The sequence below is a fragment of the Sarcophilus harrisii genome, chromosome 1, assembly GCF_902635505.1.
Source record: "Sarcophilus harrisii chromosome 1, mSarHar1.11, whole genome shotgun sequence".
In the NCBI taxonomy this organism is placed as follows: Eukaryota; Metazoa; Chordata; class Mammalia; order Dasyuromorphia; family Dasyuridae; genus Sarcophilus; species Sarcophilus harrisii.
The window spans coordinates 15,341,063-15,362,565 of record NC_045426.1 but is presented as its reverse complement, the minus strand read 5'-3'; the positions used below and the strand labels follow the sequence as shown (position 1 = coordinate 15,362,565).

Below are 21,503 nucleotides of genomic sequence, written 5' to 3'. Positions count from 1 at the left end.
TGGTCCATGTGCCGAGGGCACAGTTGCCAGCAGCCTGTGAGTGGTAATTTATTTAAGTCGGGCCTCCTGCTTTTCTTGGGGTGTTTGACACTATAGCCAGCTGCTTTACTTGCTGGTGGGGCCATCCTTGCCTCTGCCTAATTCTAGTATAAGCAAACAGGAGCCAGGTAAGAGATCTCCAGGAATTCAGGCTGATTTAGCCAGAGTTTTATCTGAAAGTAGAGAAGCAGATTATTTCAACCAATCCACAGGCATTTATTAGGCACCTGTTATATGCTGGAGGCGCTGGATGTGGATAGAGCTCTTGGTTTGGAGTCAGGAAGATCTGAGTCCCAGACACTTCCCAGCTCTTTCCCTCTGGGCAAGCCGCTCTGTCCTGTTTGCCTTAGTTCTTTGGAGAAGGAAATGGCAAACCTTGGTATCTTTGCCAGCAAAACTCCCAGATCATATCGGTGTGCTGCATGTAGTCCTGGAGCCACAGAGTCTGGCAGAGCAGTGAAAACCGGGCCGTTGGTGCTGGGGAAGCACATGAAAATCACTCAACTTGGACGTCCATCACTGGGTTGGTCAGGAGGCTGTCCTCCAGTAAAGGGCGAGGCTAAAGAGCTACTCCTTCTCGAGGAGTCCGCCTGCTCTCTAGTAAAGAGACCGCTGTGTCTCTCAATGGCTCTCGTGGAACGGATGGGGAGCTGGAGAGTGCCTGCAAGAACCGCCCCCTCACGTTATGGAGGAGGCCGGCCATGGCCGGATGAAGAGGGGGCTGTCCGGCCTCAGACTAATCAGCAGCTCATGTGAAGGAGATGTCAAGAGGAAAAGGAATGGCCTCCAGAGGAAGCGTGAGCATGGGAATCCAGATGTGCTGGAGAAGGAGATGCGGAGACCCAGGCTCCTCTAATGTGTGGGGCCAGAGGGGCCATCTGTGCCGAGGGACAGACCTTGAAGGCTGAGACCGGTTAAAAGAAACAGCCCAATTTGCCCCAAAGCAGGGATTGGCCTGGAAAACCCTAGCTTGGAATCTCAGACTTGGGAAGCCATTCACGACAGAAGGTGGGACATAAGGGGCTTCTTGGTTGAGGCTGACGAAGGCCTGGGATGTTTATGTGACTAATGCGGTCATCCATTTATTCTTTCACTCAAGCAGCATTAACTGAGAGCTTACTTTGGCTGGAGCCCCGTCCTAGGTTCTGGGAAGAGATACTGTGGCCAACCTGGACTTCTTTTCTGTCCTCTTGTCCTGGGAATCTCATTCACTCTCACAGTTTATCTCCTCAGGTCTCCCTCTGGGGTCTAGGCTCCCATCTTAGCACCTGTTGGGCACGTCACCATCTGGTGTTTACCTCATCCTTACACTGATTTCCCCACTGCTGCGTCCAGCATCATATTTATCCATCATCCAGGGCCTGCAGTATCAGCATTGCCTTGGGTACCTCCATCTCTCCAGCTTCTCGTGTCCAGATAACTCTCATTTCTGTCAATGTGATCTCTAAAATGGCAAGACCCTTCCATTCCTTGCTCTTTATTTCTGCTGTTGCCATCATACTAGAGGGTCATGGATCTGGAGCAGGGAGAGACTTTGGGTCTGCCTGCTCCCGTCTCTTCATTTTTTGTTTCTTCTTTTTTTTTTTTTTAAAGCTTTTTATTTACAAAACATACGCATGGATAATTTTTCAACATTGACCCTTGCAAAAGCTTGTGGTCCAAATTTTCCCCTCCTTCCCCCCATCCCCTCCCTCAGATGGCAGGTCATGGATTACATTGTTATGTTAAAAATTACACATTAAATAATAGATAATAATAAATAATAATAATAAATAAAATACATGTTATCTATATTAAAATATATGTTAAATTCACTATATTTATGCAGTTATCTTGCTGCACAAGAAAAATAAGATCAAGAAGGAAAAAAATTGAGAAAGAAAACAAAATGCAAGCAAATAACAACAGCAAGGGTGAAAATGCTCAGTTCCCACAGTTCTCTCTCTGGGTGTCGATGGCTGTTTTCATCACAAGCTTATTGGACTGATCTGGATCATCTCATAGTTGGAAAGAGCCACGTCCATCAGAACTGATCATCTTATTATTGTATAATCTTCTTGTTGCCGTGTACAAAATTCTCCTGGTTCTGCTCATTTCACTCAGCATCAGTTCCTGTCAGTCTCTCCGGGCTTCTCTGAAATCATCCTGCTGGTTGTTTCTTACAGAACAATAATATTCCATAATATTCATGTACCATAATTTTATTCAGCCATTCTCCAGATGGGCATCCACTCAGGTTTCAGTTTCTAGCCCCTACAAAAAGAGCTGCCACAAACATTTCTGCACATATAGGTCCCTTTCCCTCCTTTATGATTCCTTTGGGATACAGGCCCAATAGAAACACTGCTGGATGAAAGGGGATGCAAGGCTTGCTAGCCCTTTGGCTATGCCCTTTGGGCATAGTTCCAAATCACTCCCCGGAATGGCTGGATGTATTCACAACTCCACCCACGATGCATCAGTGTCCCAATTTTCCCACATCCCCTCCAACATTGCGCATTATCTTTCCCTGTCATTCTGGCCAATCTGACAGGTGTGTAGTGGTATCTCAGAGTTGTCTCAATTTGCATTTCTCTGATCAATAGTCATTTGAAGCACCTTTTCATGTAGCTACAAATACTTTCAATTTCGTCATCTGGAAATTGTCTGTTTATATTCTTTGACTTTTATCAATTGCAGAATGGCTTGAATTCTCATAAATTTGAGCAAATTGCTCTATATTTTAGAAATGAGGCCTTTATCAGAATCCTTGAATATAAAAATGTTTTCCAATTTATTGCTTCCTTTCTAATCTTGTATATTAGTTTTGTTGCTACAGAACTTTTCAACTTAATATAATCAAAATCACTTTTAATATAAAAGAAGTGAGAGCCAGAAAGATGTAGTAATTTGCCTAGGAGAGTTAGTGGGGCCTAAGATTCCTGACGCCATGAGCACTCGTCAGTGCAAGAACCTGTCTTCTCTCGATTCCTTCTTTATGCTGCCTTCCGAGTGGTTTTTCTGGCGTGCATCCTGCTAAGTGCTTCATCCTGTGGAATATCTTCAGTGATTGTCTTCTGCTCAGGGCACACGTTCCAGGCTTCCTATTCTGGGCTTCAAGGACCTCCACAATCTGACATCACTGCACACGTCCAGCTTTGTTTCTTTGCACTCTTTTCTGTGCATTTAGTGTTCCAACCAGACTGGTCCCTCCTCTGTCCCCAGATATTTCACTTGCCCTTCCACCTCCTAGCCATTGTTCATGCAGATGCCAGGAATCCCCTTCCTCCTACTTGTCCCTTGTGTTCATTCTTTAAAGCCAAACTCCAGTCCTCCTCTTCCAGAAAGTCTTCCCTGATTCCTTTCAACCAGAAACAGCCTCCTTTCTCCCCCTGTTTCTGTTTTATCTCTCCTAGACTATAATCTCAAGGAAGTCTGGGAATGATTCTTATCTAAGCTTTATTTATCTTTCTCACTGAAGCGGGACATCCTCTTGTGTGTGGAAGAGTATCACTGGAGGATACTTTGAACTTATGGCACATGACTCCTGTGTAGAAAGAATTGTAGATTCTAAGATGCCCAAAAACCCATGAGAGCCAGCCCTAGGACGTGGCAGCCTCCCAACAAATTTGATCTCAAGTTGTTGGGATGGAAAGACTTCCAGATGGAAGGTGATGCTGCTCTCCATGCTTGCTCGGGGCACCTCTGGCTCTGAGGGCCGCCTTGATGAGGGAGCCCAGCTGGAGGAGGGTGGCCACAGTGGGTAGAAGATCCTAAGCCGTGCCATCTGAGGCTGGTGGAAGGAAGCAGGGAAGTTGGGCTGGAGAAGGGAAGGAAGACTCAGGGAGGACGTGGGAAACTTTGAAGGGCTGCCTTGTTCAAGAGTGTTCGAACTAGTTTTGTTTGCATTTGAAGGGCAGAAAGAGGTGAGTGGAAACCTCTACATTAGATTTAGTTTCAGGGTTCCTTTTAAGTTCTCACAAGTCAAGCTATTGAAAAAGCAGAATGGACTGACTTGGTAGTTACTTATCCATCCCTGGGAATGTTACAAAAGAAACTGTATGGTTGCAGAGAGAATTCTTTTTCTGGTGTGGGTCGGAACTAGTCCAACTCTGGGAATCCATGAATCTTTAGCTTTTACCTCCCTTATTCTTGTCACTGTGACTCGGACAAGTCAGTCTGTGATTAGTTTTTTGTAGGTGCTACGTCACACCCTTGACTCTAGATTTTGGGTGCTATTTTCTAACCAGACATGCCCCATCTCGTACTGGTGAAGTTGATTTCTTAAACCCAAGTGAGAAACTTTCCATTGATGCCTGTTTAATTTTATCTCACTAGATTTGACTACTCATTGTAATCATTAGTCTTTTCGGATCTTGATTCTGTCATGTACATTGTTAACTTTCCCTCTCATCTTCCTGAACATAAAAATATAATTGTTTTCTTGGTCATCATCAGGATCATTGACAAAAATGATGAAGAGAATAAGGCAAAAGTCTTATTCTGTGATATCTTTGATCCGTCTGGTGATGATTATGATGATAAAATAGTTGAAAGTTTGCAAAGCTCTTTTTATGTGTATTAACTCATTTGATCCTCACAACAACTCTGGGAGGCAGGTGCTATTATGATTCTGATTTTACAATTGAGGAAATTGAGGCAGGCAGTAGTTAAATGACTTGCCCAGAGTCACAAAGGTGGTGAAATATATATGACCAGATTTGAAGTCATGTATTCTTGACTCCAGGTCAAGTGCTCTATCCATTGGAGGCCCATTTTTAGATTTGGTACAAACTCCCATCACTCTTCCCTTCTTACTGCTCTGGTCATGTAAAAAAGATTGTGATTTTTTAATTATCTGGGGTGGGAGGAAAAGAGGGACTGTCAAGAAGATTGTTGGTAATTTAAATGCACAGACAATATTATGATTAAGTTAATCTTAGCCAAACTCTTCAGAGTGAGGACTAGAACTCTGTTGACTGTCGAGTCCTTAGTGTGGAAATGTATTGTACCTGATTGCACGTGCATAACCTATATCACCAGATTGCTTGGGGAGCAGTCTGGTTCCTTCTTGCAAGGAAAGGATAGACGGTGAAAATTTGGAATTCAGAATCTTTCAAAAAATGAATGCTGAAAATTGGCTTTTAATTGGAAAAAAATATTGTTGAATTTAAAAAATTGCTGATTCCTACTCATGGAGTCTTGCTTCTCTAGATAGGAAAGTAATATGTAAAACCTCTTAGGGCAGGATCTAGTCACGCAAAATGTGATCCCTCCTTTCCTTGTTCTTGTCCTATCTGGCAGCATCATGTGATCACCTGGAAACCTCTTAGGGCTGGATCCAGCCACAAGAAATTTGATCCCTCCTTTCCATGGTCTTGTCCTATCTGTCAGGATCACTTGATCACTTGGAAACCAGGGGACCAACTTTGTGATGTTCTGCCACAAGTGAGAGTTTCCAGAGTATCTGTTACTCATCAGCACCCCACATTTATAATCTCATTTCCCCAGTACTGTGTCTTCCCTGTATTAACGTTATGAATAAATGTTGAATGAGTGAATGAATGGATGGATGGATGGATAAATGAATCTAGCTCATCCTTGGTAATAGTACTTGAAATACAGTCCCCACCAGCCAAGAGCTGATGACTCCCTGGGCCAGCGAAGTGTCTCCTACGTTTCCCTCACTTATAGGTTCTAAGGTAGTTCAGAGCCAGCCTGCCCTTGCTGGATCAAGGACCCGCATAGGATGCTGAAAATCTGTGAGCGTGGGAGGGTGCTTAGAAACAGGAGGAGAATTTTATAGAAACTTTCCAAGCTGTCTCAATGTGACTCCATTTGGGAGCCTTGAGAATGGGCTGCTTTTGACAGGACCAGGGAACCCCCGGGCCTCAGTGAGTTGGCGGAGGCCATGGGAAGGAGCCAATGTCTGTAAAGGGAGGAGGACCAGTAAGACACCTTTGAAAAAGAAGGGAACATCTTGAAAAAGAAAAGAGGGCTGATAGAGCAGTTTTGTTATTCTCTTAGTAAATTCACAGGGAATTCTCAGGAAAGGAAATACCCTCTACCATGGCAGGCTGGCATCTTCTATGTACTTAAAACCTAGGGCACTGAGAGCTTAAGTAACTTAGCTAGAGTCACCATTCGCCAGTCTGGGTCTGAGGTGAGACTTGAACCCAGTCTTTTCTGGCTTTGAGGGCAGCTCTCTAATCACATTGTTGTGTATGTGTGTGTGTGTGTGTGTGCACGCATGTGCTAAAAAAATAATCATTTTTTCACTGTGAAAGATACTGCCCTTTTCCTGGTGAGTGATTGGGCAATGGCTAAGTAGATGGATTAAACTTATTGCTAAGTATCAGACTCTGTGCTCGCTCAGTCTGGGGATAAAAATTTAAAAATCAAGGTAGTACAAACCCTTCAAGGACCTTACATTCTAAAAAGGGAAGCTAATACATCAAATGGAATAGTATCAAGGAAATTGTAGGGATGGTGAGGGAAGTAATGGTATCACTTTCTAGGAGGGATAGTACTGATTTGATTAGTGATCCCAGAGGCAGAGGTAGAAAAAGAGAGATTTAGAGGGATGGAGGGCAAGAAGTATGGTGGATCTGGGGTAGGTTAGATAGGGTGAATTCTTACCTATTAGAAGCCCAGGGCCCGGTGCAAACCCCTTAATTTCTTTGTATTTCAGTTTTCTCATCTATAAAATGAAGGGGGAGATGTAGTTGCGGGCCTCTCGGATTTCTTCCAGCTCAAAATCTACGACTCTTGATCCTAAGAGAATAGTATTAAACACTCAGTGAGTGTCCTTTGAGTTCTTTGAGAAGAGGCAAAGGGCCTGAGATTTCATCTGTGGACCTTTGTCAGAAGAAAAGTTTGAGGGTCATTCTAAGGACTTTGCCATCTCAGTGAACTTGTCATTTTGCTGCTACAGTTATTTAATTATAAAAACAACCCACTTATTTGATTTAACTGTTTATTATCTTCAGAACATTAAATAGAAAGGAGTGATAGGAAATCAATGTTCTAGGATTATTTCTAAAATACTTCGAGAAGAATGAGATAAATAACGATAAAAATGGGAACAATAGTGATTTTGGATTTAAAGATCAATGCACATGGAAGTGAGCCATGCGTCCCTCCCTGTAAGACTGTGAACATTTAGCACCTACTAAATCCTTAGCTAGACATGACCTTGTGGCTAGAATTAGAGGCCAGAAGCTGGCTCTCTTTCATAAATTAACAGATGCTAAATCCTCATATTACAAATACAGACCTCAAAACATCCCAGTAACCTCAAGCAATGGCAGATCATCCTGAAACCAAACCACAGTCACTGACCAAACCATTATACTTAAGAAAAACATTGGAAACGAAAGTCACCAAAGCCAATACTCTGACTCCCCAAGTTATATGGAGCAAATTGGAGATGCACAGGGAAGGGAAGTCATGGCAGTCTGAGAAAATTTGAAAAGTTATTATGGATTAATAATGAACGCTTGTTATAATGAATTGATTAATGCTTATTATCAGATGGCAGAAGTCGGAACAATGAGTAGAAGCTGCGGGATGGCAATTTCAGGCCCCCCAAAGACAAGATTCCTCCTAATTATTGATTTCCAACAATGGAATTGACCATTGAAGGTAAATGAGATTCCTACTAAAAGTCTTCTAGAGAATGTGGGAAGATCAATCATCGGGATGATAGAAAGATTATTGTTAAAGTATGATTTAGATAAATTACTGTAAGATCCCCTTTGGCTCTAAATTATGCAATTCTGAAGGTACTGAGAGATCCCAGAGAGGGACGAGGGCTGGCCAGCCCCAATTTAGAGGAAGAAATAGCCTGAAATGGCAAAAGAACCTATAGCAGTAGGGTTAAAAGATAAACTATCCCTCAAGTGTTGGACCAAAGTTAGCTTCTAGTATTTCTGTTGGATTCATGATGAGGCATTTTAGCTAAAAGGCAAAATGGAGGCCAGGAGGCTGAGCTGAATCAGATTTGTCTGTCAGTTGTAGTGGACATAGATTCTTTCTTCTCTTTGCTAAATGGATCTGGGGACCTAATTTTTAATTTCCATCCCTCTTCAGGAGGGAAAGAGAGGACCAAGAGGATCAGGCTACTGTGGCCAATGATACCCTCCCTGTCAGATGCCCCAGGTCACATGGAAATTCTGTCTATGTCCTTAACGCCAGACCCCCAGCAATCCAATATTTCTCCAGAGGTTGAAGTTTATTTTCAAACTGAATTAGAAGGTGTGAGTCATTCGAGTCTGTCAGGTCAATTGGGCAAGACAAAGGGGGGAAAAGGACCAGGGCAGTTTCATTGCCCAGGTGGAAGCCGGGGACTTGTCTGTCCGGATACTGCAGATTGAGGGAAGACAGCCAAGGAGAGGATGACTAAGCCCCATCCTTTCTCCCCTGTGTTCTAGAAAATGAGCAGCCCTTGGAGCTGGGAAAAAAGATAACGGCAATAAAGGAAATAGGTTCCCTCCCTTTCTCCCCCTCCCAAAATGCTGAGTTAAGCTGGGAAGTATAGTTCTTTAATTATAAAGGGAATTGGGTTTCTTTGATGCATTGGATGGCCTAAAATGCAACCAGTTAATGTATTCTGTCGGCCTTTTTTCACCCTGCTTTCCAGACTGTAAGTTCATTAAAACAACTGAATGAAATCCAGCATAAGGAAGATTAGGCTATAATTTACTATATTTCATGGCTGGTTTCTCCCTTTTCTCTGAGTCTATTTATCTGTGGGTAAGTCACAGAGATGCCAGATTTATTACAGAATCTTGCCCATTCTTGGGCAGCTCGGGAGACGGATATTGGGTTCTCATATCAGAGAGATGTGCCTGCTCTTTTCTCTCTGTGTCCATCCTTCCTCCATCTAGGGGAGAATGAGAGACTCATAATTCAGGGTTTGGGTGACAGTTTCAAGATTTTTCTAGGGGGGTGGACATAGTTGGAAGGTCACTTTGTGGGCTATAACCTGGAGGCCGGCACTCATGACTCACTTGGATAACGTGCTCTGCTTTTTGTTTTGTGGCATGTCAGCTTCTCTGATTCCCTGTTTTCCTCTCTCATTTTGCTCTGTCACTTTCCCGGCTTCTGTCTTTTTGCATTAGTATACATAAGTTAGATGGCTCTGGTTTTATGTGGTACACAACGCAGGGGGAGAGATATGGGGTCTGTTTCATTTCCATAGTGCCCAGGGTAGCCCCGTGGATAGTTAGCTTTTAACTAATGTCAGGCCACGAGTGTTAGTGGGAAAAGGAAGTTTGCAACGTTAGCTTCTTCTCTGTTGCCATTAAGATCCTATGGTTTATTTTCACTTTTAAAAAATTCCATTCTGATCTTATGGCTTATTTTTACCTTTTAAAAATTGTTTTTTTCCATTTTTATGTCTTTTTAAAAATTCCATTCAGAATCTATGGTTTATTTTCACTTTTTAAAAATTCCATTCAGATCTTGGGGTATATTTTCACCTTTTAAAAATTGGTCTTATCCATATTTATGTCTTTTTAAAAATTCCATTCAGATCGTATAGTTTATTTTCATTTTTTAAAAATTGTTTTTTTCCATTTTTGTGTTTTTAAAAATTCCATCCAGGTTGTCTGGTTTGTTTTCACTTTTTAAAAATTGGTTTTATCCATTGTCATGTCTCCTCCCCCCAAATATAATTTCCTTTTCCTCCTTCTCTCCGGGGCATTGAATGTAACTCTTGTACTCTCACCCACAGCTGAGTCTCCAGTTGTTAAAGCCCATCCCTGTGTGACTAGGAGATAATCACCCAGCATCTCTGGGCCTCAGTTTGCTCATTCATAAGTCAAGCCAGCAAGTGTTACTGAGCCCCTTTGAGCTAAATGCCGAGGGTGGGACTAGGGACCTCCTCGATTCCTTTGAGTTATAAGGCTAGAAAACTCTGATCTCATAAACAGGCCCCAGCTAAGGACCATGACATGCTCTTCACTCTGCCCTGCCCCTTGCTTTCCCTGCCCATACTCCCACCCCAGGGGAAGACCCTGGTACTTTCTGTTTGTTCTCCTGCCTTTGGGAAGGGAGAGGCTGAAGGAACACTTCAGGAATGGATGCGGCTGCCAGGCCTTTCTGGAGTAATAACTGGAAACCCCACAGCCCTCGTGAGGTTGTGCCTCCTGAAAATCCCCTTAACCCCTCCAGTTAAGGGTGTGAGTTCCATTTTGGGCAAGGAAATCTGAGTCCCGAATTTGCTTTTCTTTTTGTCCTCAGTGATCTAGGACATTGAGTTTTCTAGGGAGCGAGGGCTTGAGCATCGACAAATAGAGGAGGTCAGTTTCTGGAGACACAGCAAATACGCTGATAATGGTTTTCAGATTTGCCTTCGGGCCTAACAGCCGTAACTGGAATTATTCTCCTCATCTCATGGGCAAAGAAAGGGCAGCTCAGAGAAACCAGCCTGGAGTCCGTGGGGAAGCCGTGGCCTCCCCAACTCCTTTCCCGGCATTTTGGCTTCTTGGTTTTACCCCCGTCTGCTGGAGACTCCCTTGGACGAGAAGCCATGAAGGTTCTTCCCAGCCCGGGCTGCAATGATGCTCTGGAGTAGAGAGGAGGGCTCCTCCCTTCCAGTTTTCTCCTTTTATTGTCTGAGAAGATGGAAGGTCCGAGGGGGGATGGAATATCTGTGATTCAGAGTAACCCTACCGAAGTCTTGCCCGCTTGGCGTGTTGTGCATAGTAGGGACTGAAGAGAAAATGTTTGCTGACTTTGTTGTTGACTCGATAAAGCTGTAATTTTGAGGAGCAGCTGCAGCCTCGCAATCTGGACTAAAAAAACCCAGCCCTCCCAGACCAAAAGATGGACTCAAGTTTATAGGTCAACAGCTCTAGTTTGCTAAGCCTTCCATATTTGGTCTCACGTTTTGATCTGATCTGATTATAATAATGCCAGTAATCACAGTTCCCATTTTCACAGAGCTTTCCAATGGGCTGGTGTCTGACTGTCTACTCCCGCTTGCTCCCGGGCCCCCCTGCAGGGTGGTCCTGGGGGGACTTCCCTACCTTTCTCTGTTGTTGAAGACTTGAGATGAACAAGGCACAAAACCCGACTCCCTCCGGGATGATTTGTGGGTATGGCCGGAGCTTTGCGGGGTGCCGGGGCTGACCTGGGCCCACGGGCCTTCAGCGTGGTCGGTGGTGAAGGGGGTACTAGGAAGCACAGATGTAGTTTAGGGGGTGTGGTTGGCAAATGATGAGTGTGATCTGGGAGAATTATCTGGGGGGCGGCCTTTGTGGCGTGGCTTGCCTGACTCCTGGGGAGCCCGTTCCTGGCTCGGAATCGCTGCTGGGGCGGAGCCTGTGGTTCTTGTATGCCAGCTGCTGTCGCAGGAAGGTGCTGAATGGAAGTAGGATTGACCAAAGTCCCCCGGTCCGAAGGGCTGGAAGCGGGCACTAGAAGGGTAGTTCCTAGGAGAGTGGGCACTTGCCTGGGAGGTGCCCTGCCATGGGAGAGGGGGCTCCTCCCCCCAGAGGTCTTCCAGAAGAGGCTGGATGGTCACTTGTTGGCTCAGTTACGTGGATGAGCTAAAAGGCCTCCCACTCATTTTCAATGCTGGATTTTATGTAATACTTACTAGGGCTTTCTAATTATTATCTCATTTGTCCCCAATGGCTCCAGGAGGGAGGTGCTGCTTTAATGCCCATTTTACAGATGAGCAAACTGAGGCAAACCGAGGTTCAGTGGCTCTCCCGAATTACGCAGCGAGTGTCTGGGGCCCGATGGCCTTTTATGTCGGGCCTGGGGCTACGCCTGCTGGGCCAGCTAGCTGCTCCATGCCCTTCTGCTTTGAAGTTTCATGGTTCCATGAACTGTTTTTGGTTCCGATGCCAGCTGATGGTGCTCAGAGTGATTGATGGTGGGGAGTCTTTGGCGTTGACTCTCCTCCCGTCTCCACTCGGGACCTTGTCGGTCCGTGGCCAGAAGCAGGTTGTGCTGTTGTGGACTCACAGGGACGGAAAGGACTTGGAGGACACCTTGGGTGAGCTGCTCTGGCGAGAAGTCGCTCAACACGATTGACTGCCTCCTGAGATTTCTGCCCATGGCTCCTGCTTTATGGCATTGACCAGGGAAGGCTCCTTTACGCAGCCGTTCTCCAGACGCCGCCAGGCTCTCCCTAGGACTAAAGGTTCTATCGGCGCGGTGCCCATTGAGAGCAGGCCCCGCCATCGTGGGGGAGGCTTCCCACCCACAGCACATGCTCACTTCTCTGCCCCGGGGCCGGTGTCTGACCGTGTACCCCTGCTTGCTCCCCGGGGGTTCTTCAGCTCCCTGCAGACTTCCTGGCCCCTGCAGTCCACAGCAACCTGCTTCTTATTCCCCATCCTGGCCCGTTGGCAAGGACCCACTTCTCCCAAGCCCAGACTCTTGGCCTGTCCCCTGGCCCAATCTCCTGCTCCATGATACCCCCTTCTTCTGCTGGCCCTGCCCCCCTTTCCTCATCTCCTGGGTGGGTCCTGGAAGCCCGGGGTCCGACCGTTCATGAGAATAGGCCTCCCAAGTCATCACAGTTTGTCAGAAAGGGGAAAACGTGATCAGTCCAAAGAGACAGGTTGTGGCCCCCCCGTGGACGTGAGTTAAGTGGGGGCAGAAGAGTCTGTTTTGTGGAGGCAGAGGAGGCCGTTTCTGTGCCTGGGATATGAAGCCCAGCCAGCCCAGGGGAGCCAGGCCACGGCATTTTACTGGTTAGTCTCTGTAATGTTCTCTGTCGGGGTTTTCTTGGGGTCTCTGGGAGCAGCCTTAGTTTCAGTTCAGTGCAATCACCCCGAAAGCAGCCAGGGATTAAAGTCCAAATCCTTTATTGTCTCTTTCCAAGTCTTGTCTCCTTTCTCGGCCCAGTTAGCTTTCTTAGAGGCCCATTTGTCTCCTTGGTTTCGAGAGCTTGAGCTCCTGCCCCCAGTCCTTTGTCTTCTCTGCCTCTGCTGGCTTCTCGAGGCCCTCCTGAATGTGTCTCGGTTTCTGTGGGGGAGCAGGAGGACTGCCATGGTCTCTGTCTGATTCTGATTCTGGCCGAGCTTGTCCAAGCTTATATGGTCTCTTACCAAAGGTGTGAATCTTGTAGAACTATAGTAAGTACTAAGTACATGGATTGATCTAGAGAACTGTGAAGCACCAGGCTAAACAACCACTGTCTCCTCAATTCCACTGACTTAGCATCTTGTTTCAAGTTCTGCCCATAACAAGTCTCCCCTGGTGTGAGGACGCTGTTGGGGGCTGGGACTCCCCCCCGCCCCTACACACACACATACAGAGGAATGCTCTTCTGCTCTCTGCACCTGGGGAATTCAAGGTGGGAGGGTCTGAGGAGCTTCCTGACAAGGCCTGTGCTCCCCAGAGATGGCCAGGAGGTGGATGGAGGACACGGCAGATGAGAAGAACCGTCGTCTGGGACATGATTGGTCTGATCTGATGCAGCAAGGAGTGCAGGCAGAGGCTCATAGTGGCGCTTCCTTCAGGCCCCACCGCCTGCTCTTGAGCCTGCTGCACAGCCCAGTGGGGGCGAGGAGGAAGGTGACTTTGGTGGGATGGGCGCTGACTAGGTGTATACTAAGTGTGAGATGTCGAAGGGCTTCTCAGGAGGAGATTCTGGGGGACAGTCGGTGCCATCCGGCCGGGGCAGTGCCCGGCCTAGTGCCCAGGGCATGTTGGGTCACTGATCACTACTGTTGTTCCTCCTTTTGTAAATTCATCCCTGAATTTTGTGACCACTTCCCCATCTGTGGGGCGGGCCTGAGGTTTGGTGAATATTGGTGAGAGGCGTGCCTAGGAGGGAAGGTCATGAGATAAAGAACAGAATACCCATTTCTCACGGGAACAAACAGGTAGTTGAGCAGAAATACATGGAGCAAAATGAGAGCAAAAGCCTGTGGATTTGGTTGATCTTCAGCAAATATAATCTTTTACCTCACGGATCAGAAGAGATTTGAACTCTTCAAGCTGTGCACTCAATCTTTTGCTAATTCCCTCTGGCCTCAGGACCGATTTTATTGTATTTATTTTCCTCTATGTCTACATTTTTCTCGGGGACCAACTGTCATGTATTAGGAGGGAAAAGGATCTTATTTGTCCGGATCAGGCTGTGATAGAATTCCTTCAGAAAAGCAGATGACTGTCCTCTCGGAGGCATCCTGGACACGTTCTAGCTCATCCTTTTCTAGTCCAAGAGTATCGTGCCGACTGCGCTTCCAATGACTCCCCTGTATGTCAGGGTAAACAAATAAGCAAGTTGTTATTTTTTTGTACTTTAAATGTTTCCAGATCCTGGAAACCAAAGCCCAGTGAAGGGTCACCAGACTTCTGTGCTATTAATGGGAACCTAATACCTGCTTGCTGTTAAATGAGCAGCAGATTCTCACGATGCTAAATAATCAGCCTTTGTGGAACCCGCCAGTAGCTCAGCCGTGGTGGCTGAAGGTGCCCCTGGATCCCTCCGCCAGACACCGGGAGAGGCTCTGGGCCCTTCAGAGAGATTAGGTTCCCTGTGCTGGACCATGTCTCTGACTGCTTGGACATGGGGTCTCTGATATTCTACCTGTGCTTCCCACTAAGTGTGATTAGATGACCTTGCAAGCCCAAAATGAGGCTGTGGTGCGCTGTGGCAACCCCAAAGGCTCCCCTTGGGCAGCATTGAGAGAGCCATCTGGTCCTGCATAAACCAGGGATGGCCCAGTCATCCCCTGCCCTCAGCAGGCTGCATCGTGTTCCATTTTATGCTGCTGGGCAGTGCAGTGGTCAGAGAACCAAGTCTAAAATGGGGAGGGCCCAGAGAAGGGAAGATACTCTCCCAGGTTTGGATAGATAGCGAGTGGTGGAGTTGGGATCCGAATCCAGGACTTCTGGTCCCAGATTTCCTTTTCTTGTACCATATTTCTGAGACTTTAGAGGGAAGACATCTAAAAAAACCCATCAAACCCAAAACCGACTTCAAATTTTGCCTTGAAATGTTAGGGGAGACTAAGGGACATTTCTAATGGTCTTTCATTTTCAAGGGATTTTCGAGAAATGGGCAAAGCTCGGTTTTCCTGTGGGTCAGGAGGAGGGAGAGGGGAGGGTAGGGGTGTGATGAGGGGCTCATTCCAGGGCTCTTCCACTCCAGGTACACTTAGACGTCATGGGTCTCACAATCGCCTCTGCTTATGTGCCCTGCTGGGATTGAAGTGTTAACTGATGTTACATCAACTCTAAGCCTCGGGTAGTCTGGAGAGAAATTCCCTTATATGTCGTTAATAACTTTGGTTACAGTATTCCAAGGACCCGGCCAAGGGACCCGAAGATCTATGAAGAGAAAATTAGAAAAGAAAATAGAAGTAGAGAAATTCGATTTGCCTTTTTATCGTTTACCCTGGCCACATGTAACTCGGTGCTTCCAACAGTGCCCGGGGCAGTCAATCAACATTTAATAAGAGTTATAATTCAGAAATGGCCAATGGATTTTCCTCTGCAATCCCCAGACTCTTTTCTACCTCCTTTTTTTTCTGGGAAAAAAGCAAGTTATTTTAGTGAGATCTCTAAACTGGAGAGTTTGGTGGAGAGTAATTTGTTTAGAAAAAGCAGAATGGAGAAATTATGAACTATATAGGTAACCATCTTTGGAAAAAATATTAAAGTACCGATAATACTTTAAAATAAAAGTAAAGTTGAACAAAATGAGCAGGTTTTTTTTTTTATCATGTACTATATAAATAACTATCTTTGGAAAAAATATCAAAGTATTGATAGCACTTTAAAATAAAAGTAAAGTGGAACAAAATGAGCCGGTTTTTATCGTGTACTATATAAGTAACCATCTTTGGAAAACATATAAAAGTACCGATAGCACTTTAAAATAAAAGTAAAGTGGAACAAAATAAGCCGGTTTTTATCATGTACTATATAAGTAACCATCTATGAAAAAAAATATAAAAGTACCGATAATACTTTATAATAAAAGTAAAGTGGAACAAAATGAGCAGGTTTTTATCATATACTATATAAGTAACCATCTTTGGAAAAAATATAAAAGTACTGATAACACTTTAAAATAAAAGTAAAGCGGAACAAAATGAGCAGGTTGGATGATATGCATTTGCCAGCTCCAACTCATATTATCCTTTGATCATTTGTGATACAGACTCCTCCCATTAGCCCTAGTAGACAGTCTCAGCCATTTAACCAGCTGCCCAAGTCATTTTGCCTCTCTTTGCCTCATCTGTAAAATGGGAGTAGTAATAGCACCTACCAACCAGGGTTGTTTTGAGGACCAAATGAGATCACCTATGTACGGTATGATGCATGTACTTCCAAGTACTTTTCCAAAGTTCTTCCATGAACTTCCATAGTTGTTGTTGTTATGAAGAAAAGCCAGATGTCCTCAAGGAATATTTATTTTTCTTTTAGCAAAGTTGGGTAGAATCACAAAAACAACTAAAAGCAGAGAGCTCAAGGAAGAAGTCTGAAAGTGGATGAAAACTTAGCAAGAGATTTTGCAGAATCCCTTTTTTAGGCCATTTATACCCGCTTTCCAGGCATTGTGGTCTTATCTCTGATGTAGACTGACTTTCTATTCCTGGGCAGGTCACGTAATTTCTCAGTGCTCTGGACAAGAGTGTCTGGTACATAGTAAGTACTTAGGAAATGTTCTATTGACCCATTGATTCATCCATTGATCAGTTCATCCAGTTGTCCAATTTTCTCTGTCTCTTTGTCTCTCATCGGTCGGTCAATAAATATTTGTTAAGCACTTACTCTGTGCCAGGAGGAGCCCAGGGGGAGGATGCTCAGACTCACACATTTTTAGATTATCTCTAAACATTTCAACCACCGCTATACTACATGTGATTTCTTTGTCCAATAAGTTGACATTATTATTTGAGGAACTGAACCGTGCCGATATTAACATACTCATTTATATTATAAATGAATCAGGAGATAGGAGGAAGTTTGCAATTAAAAGGAAGCATGGCTAAGGGGTTCACTTTGCAAAGCAGATAGGGAAATTAGTAGAATTAGTTTTATCTGGTACTCAGAGGCAATAGCAAACATCCTTTCATAGAATAATAATAATAGTTAGCATTTAAATAGTACTTTAATGCTGTGGTTGTATATGTTCTACTACATTTGATCCTTAAATTAATTCTGTGTTGTTCTATCTCTATTTTAGAAATTGGGAAACTGAATCCAAAAGAATTTAAATGAAATAGTCTTTGAGGCAATGTTCTGCCATCATGAAGGTACCAGTGAAGTACTCTGTCTCCTTGAAATATCTCTTGTTTTTCTCTTCCTAACCTACAAAACTTTGGTGATATCTTTTATTCCTGTTTTTATTCAGAATTCTTCATTGATTTTATGTTACGGCTACAATTCACATTCCCCCTGGGCCTTGCCGTTGGGTCTTGTGTGATATTCATTTTAAAGTCTCTAATGGAAGTTGTATTTTATGTCTTACTGACAATTGATGACATCTATAGAATGTATTACAATGGTGGACTTTGGATTTCTTGGGAAGTTTGCTATCAGTAAAGATATTTTATACTTTTTTAAAAACACATGCAATTCTTCTAAGGATATTTCTGTATTCTTCATGCTGTGTAAGAAAAATCAGATCAAAAAGGGAAAAAACATGAGAAAAAAATGAATAAGCAAAAAACAACAACAACAACAACAAAAGGTGAAAATATTATGCTTTGATTCACATTCAGCATCCATAGTTTTCTCTCTGGATGCAGATGGCTCTCTCCATCAGAAGTCTATTGGAATTGCCTTGAGTCACCTCATTGTTGAAAAGAGTACAGCACATGATCCTGTTGTTGTCCTGTACAATGATTTCCTGGTTCTGCTCACTTCCCTTAGGATCAGTTCCTCTAAGTCTCTCCAGGTCTCTCTGAAATCATCCTGCTGGTCATTTCTTACAGAACAATAATATTCCATAACATTCATATATCATAACTTATTTAGCCATTCTCAGCTGATGAGCATCCTCCACTCAATTTCCAGTTTCTAGCCACTACAAAGGGCTGCCACAAACATTTTTGCACATGTGGGTTCTTTTCCCTCCTTTACAATCTCTTTGGATACAGAGCCAGTAGAGACATTGCTGGATTAAAGGGCATGCACAGTTTGTTTGCCTTTTGAGCATAGTTCCAAATTGCTCTCCAGAATGGCTGGATCCATTCGCAACTCCACCAACAATGTATCAGTGTCCCAGTTTTCCCACATCCCCTCCAACATTTATCATTATCTTTTCGGGTCACCTTAGCCAATCTGAGAGGTATGAAGTGGTATCTTAGAGTAGTTTTTATTTGCATTTCTCTGATCAATAGTGATTTAGAGCACTTTTTCATATAACTATAAATGGTTTTAATTTCTTCACTTGAAAATTATCTGCTTATACCCTTTGACCATTGATTGATTGACAAATAGCTTGTATTCTTTAAAATTTGAATCAATATATTTCTCTTTTTATATTTTAGGGCTGGACTTTGTTGGTAGCATAAAAATGCTGATGTGAATTTATGTGAATTTATTTTCTATCCTACAGTTTTGCTAAAGTTGTCAATTGTTTCTAGTACTTTTTAGTTGATCTCTAGGAGATTCTAATATAATCTACAAAGAGTAATAATTTTGTTTCCTCATTGCCTGCTCTAATTTCTTCAATTTCTTTTTCTTCTCTTATTGGTAAAGCTAATTTCTAGTACAGCACTGAATAATAGTGGTGACAACAGGCAACTTTATTTCACCCCTGATCTTATTGGGAAAGCTTCTAGTTTATCCCCAATTCATCTAATGGTTGCTGATGGCTTTCGATAGATGCTTCTCATCATTTTAATGAAAACCCCATTTAGTCCTATACTTTCTAGTACTTTTATTAGTAATGGGTACTATATTTTGTCGAAAGCTCTTTCTGTTACTATTGAGATAATCATATGATTTCTGTTTGATTATTGATATGTTCAATTATGCTGATAGTTTTCTTGATGTTAAACCAGGTCTTCATTCCTGGTATAAATCCTACTTGGTCAGAGTGTATTGTCCTGGAGATAAGTTGCTGTGACCTTTTTGCTAATATTTTATTTAAGATTTTTGCCTCGATGTTCATTAGGGAGATTGGTCTGTACTTTCCTTTCTGTGTTTTGGCCCTACATTTTATACTTCTTAAGAGGTAATTTGGGCTTAACTCTTCCATTCACATTCTCTGCCCTAGGTATACATGATCTGTAGAGAATTCATTCCAATGCATGCTGACATTGTGGCTGCAGACACCCTCCATCCATCTGAGTCTTTCCCATATGGATGGGCAGACCATGTTTCTTTGAGTAGCTCCAGATCTTTTCTAGGAACCTCGGCCATGCTTGAAGTTTGTTGCACTCAGCCCGGAGGAGCTCTCTCCATCCCCAGAGCATCTTCCTTGACTAGGCTCTGCCCTGGGCCTGGTCCTCATCAGTCGTGAACTGTAGCTCTGGTGGGCGGCTGTAGCTGGGAGTTGTCACTGAATAAGACTGTTTCTTTTGTGACGTCTTCCAGGTAATCCTGATGATCACGCCGTCTGTGGGTGTAGAAGGTGCCTTGTTATATGAGAGTATTTGTGGCAGCCAATCAGATGCTTTCTCCTGGTCAGCAAGCTTAATGGAATCTTAGGTTCTCTGCACATTTCAGTTAATTGTAAGATGATTAAGATGTGATCTCCTGTTGGATAGTGCTTGTGAAAGCCTGCTTGACCCTTAGGAACAATCAGCTTTTAATATGTTCAGTGGATAGGGAACTCATAAAGATTTTATGTCTGTGAGAAAGTAGATCTACCATTTGGTCTTATTGATGTTCTCTTGGCCACATTTTTTGGTGTTAGGAGGTGGCAAGATTTTTTTCTCTGCCTTTGATATCTTTCCCTGTTTATATATTTGATGTGTTGGTCACAATTATGTCCCCTCCAGCATACATCTCCTTCATAGACACCCCCTATAATTTGGCTACTTTTCCTATTTCTGTTCATTTCCAGGCCATTTTCCCCTCTTCTATAATCCATCAGGGACCTAGTTCAGATGAGCTATTTCCATGGTCCACGATGAGGAAAACTGTTATGATGATGTTTGCCATCTTTTCCATGCTTGCTTTCCTTCCATCTTCATCCTCAGACGCTGTTGGGCTGACCTTTCCTGGTTGGATGTCTTCCCAAGTTCTTCTTAAACTATGAGCTAATGCTGTAAAAGCACCCATCATTCCTCTTCTCTGATTTTAGAGGTGAATATGTATCCTGATCTAGTGTTGCCTTTGGGAGCCATCCTTCTTGATTGACAAGTAAGATAGATTTTTGTCAGCTGAGATGCTATCTGGGATTGGTTTAAGTTTCTAGATGAAGTCATCAAAGTCAATTTTTTAATGTAATTTCTTCTTAATTCTTAATGTAATTTCTTATGTCTTTTCTATTTTTAAATTTTTAATTACTCATTTAAGTAGTTCAGAGTTTAGTAGTTTTAGTTGTATGTCATTTATTTTCCTCATTTTTATTCTTTCTTTCTTTTTTTTTTTTACTCGTTCTGAGTCCATGTTGTGTTCATTAAGAACAAAAGCAGACCGACCACTTGGGCAGCCAGTTGACATAGAGTCAGGAAGATCTAAGTTCGAATTCAGCCTCAGAAACTCACAAGCAGTATGACTCAGGGCAAGTCACTTTACTCTGTTTGCCTCAGTTTCCCCAGATGTAAAATGAACCGGAGAAGGAAATGGAAAACCATTCCAATGTCTCTGCCAAGAAAACCCCTCAGAGCACAGCATAGACTGACATGACTGAAACGGCTGAAGAACAAGCAGAATCTTCAGCTTTTTTAGAAAGCTCATTGTCATTTTGTCCAGAGATCTCACCTGGCAGTGAGACCAGGTCATATCAAATCCACACGTGGTTGTTGACCACCTGTAGAGAGAGACAAATGCAGAGCACCACCTGCGGGTGCTTCCCCAGTTCCCGCGGCTCCCTCACCCCTGGCATTCTCACCCCAAGCCCGTGGCCTCTGATTTTCCCTCAGACAATTTCTGCCAGTAATTGATGCAGTAAATTGCTTATTTCCTGTTCCCATCAAGAGCTGCAGCTTCCAGTGCAGAGCTCCTGGCGGTCAGGGCGCAAGCTTGCCCATGTGCACCCTGTCCTGGGGCCGCGGCTTCATTTCCTGATGGCTGGATGTAGACAAAATACTGTAGTTGGCACGTGTGTACGGGCACACACACATGCGTATACATGTACACACTACATGTACATGTACATGCACGGTGGCACAGCGCACACATGCACACAAGGCACTACACATGCACACACATGTTCACACATGTACACAATGCATGTACATGCAAGGTGGCACAGTGCACACACGTGCACATACATGCTGCTTGTCGTTGGGGCCACCTGTGATCGAATGCCAGCTCCCACTCACAGATTTCATGGCTATCCAGGCAGAAAGTCTGTTTTTTTCAAGTCTCCACAAAGCCTGGAC

The 21,503-nt window shown here is 43.9% G+C and overlaps 1 protein-coding gene across 11 annotated transcripts in view; it reads left to right on the top strand.

Annotated features, from left to right (window-relative positions):
* The window catches only part of PDE1C (phosphodiesterase 1C), a 366,823-nt gene that overhangs the window by 167,370 nt on the left and 177,950 nt on the right, over nucleotides 1–21,503 (top strand). The window lies entirely within an intron of this gene.